This window comes from Haliotis asinina, chromosome 6 (assembly GCF_037392515.1).
Source record: "Haliotis asinina isolate JCU_RB_2024 chromosome 6, JCU_Hal_asi_v2, whole genome shotgun sequence".
Taxonomy (NCBI): domain Eukaryota; kingdom Metazoa; phylum Mollusca; class Gastropoda; order Lepetellida; family Haliotidae; genus Haliotis; species Haliotis asinina.
Window position 1 is genome coordinate 60,961,988 of NC_090285.1, and position 9,472 is coordinate 60,971,459.

Genomic DNA, 9,472 nt, shown 5'->3' on the forward strand with positions numbered 1-9,472 from the left:
AAAATTTTGAGGAATTAATTTCCTCTTGCATAATACATTTGGTATTTTATTCTCCATCTGGAAAGAAAAGGTTACAGATTAGATACAAAAATTATTATTAATTTCCCTAAAACATTTTCTTAAAGGTCACATGCAACCAAAAAATCAAACATACTTAAAACACAATTATCACTTAATCGTGACGTATCATATACACCGCTGCTTGTAAAAAAACAAATAAACAAAATTATGAGCGTACAATCGCGATTCAAAGGTGCAACATTTTGTACTTGGGCTCGCAAAGAAGCCCTCGGGAGACCAAACCCAGTCATAGCAGGTGGGTGTGCACTCATGTGTAACGATGGCTTCCGATTGGCTGGTTCATTTGCTGATACGCCGCGGGCTCATTGTGTTTACAGAAAGATGATCTGTTTGATGGGCGTTTTAGAAGTATGGCGATTCACAAGAAAGTAAGATTCTTTATGGATAACAACTTCTTTTATTGTACTTAATGCGTCTTTTCAGTATGGATTCATATACCGTTGTGAAACAAAATCATATACACTAGAAAAAGTTGTTATCCGTAAAGAATGTATATAAAGAGATGTCGGGTTTTGTAAATGCGTGTTCTCAGCATTTGTGTTCGGTCCAATCAAAAATCATCTCAGTAGAGATGGTGAACTACTGAGAGGCTGGAAACTGTCATCCGTCCAAGTACAAGGCAGGACTTGAAAGTGACAAGTTTCCGTCAGATCCAGTCATCCGAGAAAAAAAATGGATGTAGTTTGTTTGCAACCCACAGACATAAAAACAGGCATGTGTACAAGCATCACACCTGCCTAATTACATAATGTGGCAGAGACAGGACTCGGGTACACAAGTCATAAATCAATTTATATTGTATATGGCGTATAGCCTGATAGGTGTTAAGTTCAACTTGCTTGTGGTCAGTACCTGAATTTGTGTACTGCATATTGTCTTTAGTAGACAGGCAGGCCGACATATAGGTGTCGATAAACCAGACACTGAGCTCTCTCTGTGACAGAGGCTGCTTACCATAATCAGCAGGTTTTGTTTTGTTTTGTTTTTTAATGTAACGAGTAGATTATTTACTTGTTTGTGTACAAAAAACCAAGATACGACTACTGCTCACGACCTCATACTCCTGGCATGCAGACTGTTTCAAGCTCCGCGAACCTATTCACTGCGCATGCGTTATGAGCGCAGCGCAACACAGCTGTTGAAACCACTTTTTCCCCCAGCGCTGGGGAAAATTTAGTGAATCTTTCAACTTCCATTTCGCGGGCTTTTTCATCGCTTATTTTTCAACTTTATAGGCTGAATGGGCATTTTGGATGAATTGCCTCGGTAGGTGGCATTTTTGATGATTTGTTTCGGTAAGTGCATACCGAAAGGTATCAGAATCTGCAAAGTTGTGTTTTAAGTTGCATGTGATGTCCACTATGCAAAATGTTCAACATTGTCTTAAAATATCTGAACAGGTTAATGATTATGTTAAAAGTATTTTATTCATTTCATTTACAAAATCCCTGTCTTCTAGTAACACACTGTGTTCTGAAATTTGAACACCTAGCTAGCTCACAGACTTTGGACACGTGTTCTGAAACAGAACACGTCTGTTCTAAATATGGTCTATGTGTTCCGATTCAGAACGTGCACGGACGTGCACTGTTCTGCTTGAACACTTGAAGTTTAGAGTGTAGTAAGTAATGTGGCCAAAACTTGGTAGAGATAAATCTGCATCATTGGCAAAAAACGTAACGCCCATACATCACAAGGTGGCGACACAGCTGAGGAAAAAAAGTTTTTATGAGTGTCATTTTTTTTTTATTTGTTTGATTGGCATACCACGTTTTACATAGGCCTGAAAGTAATGCCAAGACTGAACCAGTAGTTCTCTTCATGAGAATGTGAAAATTTCGCAAGTTCAATACGTTTCACATATAGAAACTGGAATCTCTGTTGACTGAGTGCTTGCGTCTCTGCAACTGCAACTGTAAGCCCTCGATCAACAGAGATCAGGGATATCTCATCCCAGCTGCATGCTATGAACTGATAAAAACAACAGATTAGAGCACTCCAGTCATTTTTGCTAACTATCTTATCAACCATGCATACTTTGTTTCGGCCTCAGTTACCATTGGCTTCCTCTTATTGTCACATCATTACCACCATCCATTGTTGTTAATCCCTTTGATTCATACCTACATGTTCTTACACAAATAGGACAACTTGTTATGGATAACAACTTCTGTAGTGGGTGAGTGCAATAAAGCAATAAAGACGTTTTTATCCATAACAAGTTGTCCTATATTTGTACACCTCAACTTCTAACATGCCACTCAAACAAGCTACATGTTCTTATTGCGTTATCCCTGTTCGTGTATATAAGTCTGTTCTGTGCTGTATTGCTTCACTCTTGCTTGACAACAGTATAAGCATCATATGTAATAAAAACATGTTATCCATATTATTCACCTGATAATGGAGTAAGCGTATACCCCGAAACGCTGTCTTCCTCATAATAATGAAGCTGACACCCCATATAAACTCCTTTCCTTATGCGTATCAATTCTAAATGTCATCTCACAGTTAAATCAAAATTTCATGCGAGTAGCTGTTTGAATACCCTCGATCACATAATCTGAGAGGCACAGATAGCATCATACCTCTCAACTGATGTTACCGTATGTTTGATTTATCAATTGACAGCATGTGAATTTGGCGATGTTCGATATGAAGCAATTTACACTACTATAGTGCAAAGTCAGCATTTAAACAATACCTCTATGAGGTTTAGTTTGTAATTAAATATATAATTACATCTACAACTTTTAGAAATAAAGGACGTATGTGGTGCCATTAAGGGCACAAGCAGTCAGTTATAAACAACGGCTGTTTGGTGTATACATATCTTATCCTTCAGAAATATATCATTGACATTTTTCAGCACAAATTTACATTTCAAACGTGGTAGGGATGATATGATATAGCTATTTCGTTTTTTAAGCCAAATCTTCACTTATAACCATTTTTCACATACTTACCCAACAAATGATACAGTTTTACAACTATTGCTGGAATCAGTGATGGTTAAATGTACAAACTATGTCAGAGGTTGATCAAGGATATGCACAAATGTACTGAAGTCCAGTAGGGGGAGGGGTCCCCTCAGGATCGCCCCTGCACAGCCAGTACGGTGTTTTACAATCCAATGCTATAATTGTCCAACGTAAATTGCGACATCAGTCTGGATACGACTTGCTACATAATTCGACCTTGTCATACTGCGAGCTGATTCTAATGTGAATCAACACGCATGTCGTCATTAATATCTATGCAAAAATCCAAACAACATATGTTTAAAATTTGAATTGATTACCTCACGGTCCCAGGTAATCGTAGCACAGAAAAAGTAGTGTTGGCAGCATCGAAACTGATGTGCTGTCTACACGGAATGTGCCACACCAGGGATACTCTATAGCATAACACTCTCTATATAGGCTCCCTGGTCATACTAATCCCAATATTGCTCTTGATGCGTCATCGATATTTCAGACGGTTGGGGTATAGCTCAGTGGTTAAAGTGTTCGCTACATCGAAGGCCCGGGTTCGATTTCTCCTCAAGGGTACAATGTGTGAAGCCCATTTCTGGTGTCCCCCGATGTGATGTTTCTGAAATATTGCTAAAAGGGCGTAAATCTATACTCACTTAATTAGAGAGGGACTGTAGGTATCGTATGTTAAGTGTGTAAAGGGGTGGATATTATTCCAACTGTGTAAAGGTTCTATGTAAACATTCCACTTATGATTTGTGAAACTTATTAAACTTGCGAAATTTTCACATTCTCATGAAGAGAACTACTGCTACTTCAATTACCCATTAACACTCAGCTGATTTGAATGTGTAGTTGTGCACTGTGTATATCATGTGTGCTCTTTTGACTGGTAGGTAAACGGAGATCCGTGAAGGTTCTGGGTAGAATAGGCCTTCAGCATCCCATGTGTACCACAAAGGGCTACTATGCTTGTCGTAAGAGGCGACTAATGGGATGGGGTGGTCAGGCTCGCTGACTTGGTTGACACATGTCATCGGTCCAACTTGCGCAGATCGATGCACATGTTGTTGATCACTGTATTGTCTGGTCCAGACTCGATTATTACAGATTGCCGCCATATAGCTGGACTATTGCTGACTGAGTGCGTCTTAAAATAAACTTACTCATCTAAAGTGATGCGTGAGACTGTGCACATTGATCTTTTCCGTGATAAATGTAAGCAATGTAGCTTGTGTAATTCGTTTATAGACATCGATACTTCGGACAAACCAAATGATATCATCTCACGTTCACAATAACGTTTAGTCAGTTTAATCAATAAATGTGATTATTTATGATAGTTGGAATAGCCCGTATGAGCTATTACTGTTACTGTAAAACCACAGGCTAACTGTCGCGCCAGTGGGTTGCGCAGGATAGAGAAAATGACCAGTCTTCTTACATGCGGGCGAAGCATATATGAAGACTTGTCATATTCTCTATGCTGCGCAACACCTTTTGGGCTACAGTTTGCCTGTGGCATAACACACTAGTCTTTCTCCCACAATAAATAAACTTACTTTCACCTACTTTATTAAAATCCGTTTGATGTTATGCCTCGCGTGTTATCCATCGTATGAGATGGTGTACCTTGATATTTATATTGGCGAATGTATCTCGTGCAATTTATTAAAACATTGCTGTTCCTGGTATGTACTTCCACAAATGATTGTAACGTGTTATATAAAACTTGAGCGTATTTTCTAGAGAAGATTATAATATAAAATAATATAGGGTTGTAACGATGCATCATACTATCGATGCTTCGCAACTGTTGAGTCACCGATAGCAATTAATCGATAACAGGAACCAAAAACTATCGATGCATCACTAGTATATATGTGTGACTATCGACTGTTTATATAATTTAGCAAATGGCCCACCGGTGTTAAATTCGCAGCGCGATTTTTATGAAATATTTGTGTTATTTTGTATTTGTATTTTATTGAGTTTATTTCAAAACTGTTTACTTGATCTGCGTTTCAAGGTAGTTATCAGTTATTAAAAGAAGCTGAAATTACTTCAACTTGTATCTACTTTATATAAATTATACATTAATTTGGAAAATGACTTCAAATGAGACGATTCAAGGAGAGAAAAAATAAATACATGTATTGCAATAGAAGACTATGGCTATCGCAGTTGTATGTTGTAATAGACTATCGTTATCGCAATAGTATGTTGTAATAGACTATCCTTATCGCAATAGCATGTTGTAATAGACTATCCTTATCGCAATAGCATGTTGTAATAGACTATCGTTATCGCAATAGCATGTTGTAATAGACTATCGTTATCGCAATAGCATGTTGTAATAGACTATCGTTATTGCAGTAGTATGTTAACAATAGACTATCGTTATCACAAAAGTTGTCTTTAAATGTAGCCTTTGTATAACTGTTGGATTTGGTAAGGTATTGAGCTGCCGTTGTGCAAGCGTTGATTGGAACAGACGCAGGGTCTATAGGGAGTATATACTGCAGTATAGGGAGGCAAATTACAATAAAGCAAATTTCCCTGGCCTGTGAATTTGTTCGAGCAAATCCCACCTTTAGTAATACCAAACTGACGCATCCACCATCCCATACTTCACACTACATCTACACACTTTTGACCTATTGTATTTGGGATGCTTCATGTTGCATGGCATGTTTGTTCAAACGTCACAAGAAGAAGCGAAATGACCCAAACCCGAGTATATACATAGTATGGTCACGAAAGGAGACTTCACGGCCAGGTGCCCGTGTCAAGTCAAGATCTTGCTGCTTTTATGGAAATTTGGATGTTGTCTTGCGACAGGATATATACTATGAAATTGTTCTTAGTGGTCTCTCTTTTAAGACCAAATTTGGAAGTGGTCTCCCTATTAAGACCACATTTGGACGAAGTCTAAATATTGAGGGTTTTGAAAAATATGGGTGTTTGGGGTTTCTTTTGGAATTCTTTGAAGAGAAAATACAAACTTAATGTCACAAGCATCCTCGCCCGATACACGTGAAGTTATGATGTAGAACTGGTCTTCAGCAACCAATGTCATAAGAGGCGAAAAACTGGGTCGGGTGGTCACGCTCGCTGACTTGGTTGAGACCTATCATCGTATCCCAGTTCTGTAGGTGGATGCTCATGCTGTTGGTCACATGATTGTCTGGCCCAGACTCGTGTATGTACAGACCGCCGTCAATAAGTTCTAATATGCAGAGTGCTGTGTTAAACAGAATACATATTGTTACAGACTTTGGAATTGAATAAACCCGAATAAATGCCAACATTGTAAATAGACTAAAGTCGTTCGGCCTAGCGTTTGTGACATATAATAACAACATCTAGACACATCGAAATATTGTCTGTACCAATTTTTTTAACTCTCTCGAACAGCTATGAAAATGTAACCTTTATGACAACACATATCATACCTATTTCGCGTTTGTTTTGATAACATGATTCACGGGGTACTAGAGAATGATGGAATGACTGGCACGTCATGTAAACAAGGGGTTCTCGTTCTGTGGCTGGTGTTTAACATACGCTAAATCCTGTGTAACAATATGCTGTCATTTGTTGCCATGAGCGGTACAGGCCGTGTGCCCCTGACCCTGTTGTGCATGCGGTGAAGGATTGATCGTCAGTGCAGGTGTGCAAACGGTATATGTGCTTACATCCGCTACGAGGTAAATGTATCCTTGCGTATGTGTCTCCGTGCGTGTGCGTGCGCCTGCATGTGGATTGTTTGGTAAGCGAGTCATCCCTCCATGCCTAAGAGACCATGTTCCCTCTGGGAGGGTCCTAGAAACCATAATACTTGCGTATTACTCACGAAAAATAAGTAATCGATAATGTGAATGTGAAGGAAGGCCAAGGGACGTGATGCTTTCCTCGGATGCACGTTTCCGCCGAGGATATTATTGCAGCCCTCAGTGCAGATACTGCTAGAAACGTAGTAAAATCGGCATAAATGTGGCTGCTGGAATCCCTGCAGCTTCATACCAACAGACGTTAAAATGGTACTTGTTTCGGTCTGGTGCTCGCCAGTACTGGTTGAAATCTTGGATCTGTAGACATGCATTGTGAGAGCATTAAAAACTGCGGCATGGTATATCAGTGACTAGTACTATTATATCGACATAAATCATTCAAACTAATACAACCAACCAGACACATGGCATAAATGTGAATGCAAGCGCAACAAACCTCTTTTCACCTCATCCTGTTTATTCCTTCAGACTGAAACCTCTTGCTAGCTTTGAGACTTTTGATGAAGTGTTTATATACTACTCAAAAACGAAAGGCATAGCTGAAAATTGTTATCAATTTATACACTCAGTAATACAGAGCAGTCATGAAGAAAACCTGAATTAACGGTCCAATGCTGCAAGAAATTGTACGTCACAAATGAAAAGTGTTCCAAGGTCAAGGTCGCAGAGCAGTCAGTATCTTGTGTGGCCTCCATTAGCATCAATGGTTGATTGGCATCAGCGTCATATAGACTGGGTCAGATTCCGGATGAAGTGTCTGGGAATGAGTTGGTACTCTTCCCTCAAGGCCACAAACAGAGCAGGTAACGTCTGTGGCTGAGGGTCACGCTGTCGCACTCGCCGATCCATTTCGTCCTACAAATGTTCAATAGGGTTAAGATCTGGTGTTCGTGAGGGCCAATCAAGAACCTGAACGTTGTTCTGGGCCTGAATGAGATATGTCAAGCCACTGTATGAGATGTTTCTCCAAACCATGACGCTATCATCACCAAATCTGTCCACTTCCTCTACACAAGTTGCAGAGTAGCGTTCGTTACGACGTCGATATACAAGTGCTCTCCCTACACTACAATACATTCCTTCTAATCCTTGCAAACACGTCGTACAACGTGCTGTGTCGTACAGCGAGCACTGACAAACGGAAACCCGGAAATCGAAATCTCAAAACGAGGCTCTGCCGCTAGTAAACTTTGGCGGCCTGCTACGGAACTGATATCATATCGATCTCATTGTGTCATATAGAACTACACTGAATAAGCCTAAAAATCACATAACATGTGTAACCAATGAGCCAGATGCGTTGTGAATAATTTTACGACCTCATCAAACAGACACAGTGTGATTTCTTGGTGAATGTATGCTGCCTAAACTTCAACATAAAATATGGAAATACGGTGTTATTAAAGTTTAAAATTAAAATTGACTCGTAATTACCTTTTCCTTTTGAAACAAGAACTTGTAATTCAGTGTAACTAAAGCTGTTTGCGATGGCTATTTTCACTTTCACACGAGTAAATTTGGATCGGCTGAAAAGTAGGTAAGAATAAGACTGTTCAGACAGGGATATGTGAGAGCAGTCAGAGTCATCTAGGACAGTTTGTGCAACACTGACACTAGGACCACATCTGCAGCATCAGACTCCTCGGTAGCTGCCACAGTATAGACAACGACGGAGTCGTGGTGTCGAGGTGCCTTTGCTAGTCTGCTTAGATTTCCGAACACACAACATGTGAATCATTAGCCCACACCAACTTTTGTGTCTTTTCTTTCTTTCTTTGTTGTTTGTTTTGGTTTGTTTGTTTGTTTGTTTTTGGTTGTTGTTTTTTTGTTTGTTTTTTTTATGCTTGTTTCTCGAAATTCTTGTTCATTGGTGACTGCTCGTGCAATCCTTACAGTAAAGGTATAAAGGTGATCCGCTGTTGGTTTCTTGGCATTCTTTTTCTGTACTTTGGCAACAATGTCAGTTCATCGGTTTAGTGCCACTATGGCCCGCGACCTGTTACAACTGACTGAATACACGGTCCAATCTGGGAGTCGGTATAACGAGGTGGCCCAATCTGGGAGGTATGACACTAAGTAAGTAAGGAGAGCCAATTAAGCTGGAGAAGCAATGACGAGATTAACTACTTTCACACTATCCATGCTTGTAAAATACATGTAATTTACTCCCGCTTCTGAAGAAGCAATGAGGATATTAAGTACTTCCCATGCTTATATAAACATTGACTGTTGCATGTTTCAGTGTGAAACTGGACAGTTGCTTGCTTTTATGTAGTTATGATACATATCTGTTAGATTTGATATTTATGTTGTTGGTTAACGGTGTAGTCCGTCACGCGAATCAACCAAATCACAAAACATAACCGCATAGCCTGTTAGTCGCCTCCTCTAGAATTGTTGACTGAACGACCTTTACTTGTGATCCTCTGCAATATTCCGGCGTACTGCAGCTAAAACATCAGTGACTGATACCATGAACAACGTCGCTAACCGTTTGTGACCAGTTACCACTGAATCTATTTAATCGCCTTGTCGACAAACATACATTGCTTGGGTGGTTCTGTTTGAATGAATGACGCTGCGGCACTTATTCTTAGATATTAGCTGTGATGGGCATACAAT